Source organism: Elephantulus edwardii, unplaced genomic scaffold (assembly GCF_000299155.1).
Source record: "Elephantulus edwardii isolate Elephantulus edwardi_28Jun2011 unplaced genomic scaffold, EleEdw1.0 scaffold00021, whole genome shotgun sequence".
Lineage (NCBI taxonomy): Eukaryota > Metazoa > Chordata > Mammalia > Macroscelidea > Macroscelididae > Elephantulus > Elephantulus edwardii.
In genome coordinates this window covers 23,396,672-23,397,607 of record NW_006399771.1, presented here as the reverse complement: position 1 = coordinate 23,397,607, position 936 = coordinate 23,396,672, and the positions used below count along the sequence as shown (strand labels likewise).

Here is a 936-nt window from a genome sequence, read left to right as displayed (position 1 = left end):
GTGAAATCCATGTGTATAACCTGCGTTTATGTTTCTTATAAAACGTATTCGCAATGAATAAGTCATTGATTGTGCAAAATCTCCAGCTTCATTTCACTCTCCAAGTCCATGTTTTCCAACTATTGATTCTTCTTCTCTGTTCCCAAATTTTGCACTCCAGTCACTTATTATTATAAAAGTATCGGCGGCGGCCGTCTGAGCTGCGCTGGGCGGTGGTGCTGCGCCTGTGGAAGCTCGGGGCTGGCGCGGCGGGATGGGGACCCGGCGCGGAGATGAAGTGGCGGTTGAGGCAAGCGGAACTTGAGGCTGAGGGGCTCGTCCGCTTCCCCCTCGGGCTCGTTGGCCTCCACCAGCAGCCCCTCGGCCGCCGCGTCCTGTGGGGCCAGGACGGCGGGGGCATGTGGCGCTGGGTCCGGCAGCAGCTGGGATTTGACCCACCTCATCAAAGTGACACAAGGACTATTTACATAGCCAATAGGTTTCCTCAAAATGGCCTTTATACACCTCAGAAGTTTATAGACAACAGGATCATTTTCTCAAAGTATACTGTGTGGAATTTTGTTCCAAAAAATTTATTTGAACAATTCAGAAGAGTGGCAAACTTTTATTTTCTTATTATATTTTTGGTTCAGTTTACACCTACCAGTCCAATTACCAGTGGACTTCCATTATTCTTTGTGATAACAGTAACCGCCATAAAGCAGGGATATGACGATTGGTTACGACATAACTCTGATAATGAAGTAAATGGAGCTCCTGTTTATGTTGTCCAAAGTGGTGGCCTTGTAAAAACTAGGTCAAAAAATATTCGGGTGGGTGATATTGTTCGAATAGCCGAAGATGAAATTTTCCCTGCAGATTTGGTGCTTCTGTCTTCAGATCGACCTGATGGGTCATTGCTAGTTTGGATGGAGAAACTAACCTGAAGACACATGT

The 936-nt window shown here is 46.5% G+C and overlaps 1 pseudogene; it reads left to right on the top strand.

Moving 5' to 3' along the window:
• The first annotated feature begins 398 nt into the window (after positions 1-398).
• The window catches only part of LOC102850649, a 4,052-nt pseudogene continuing 3,514 nt past the window's right edge, over positions 399-936 (top strand).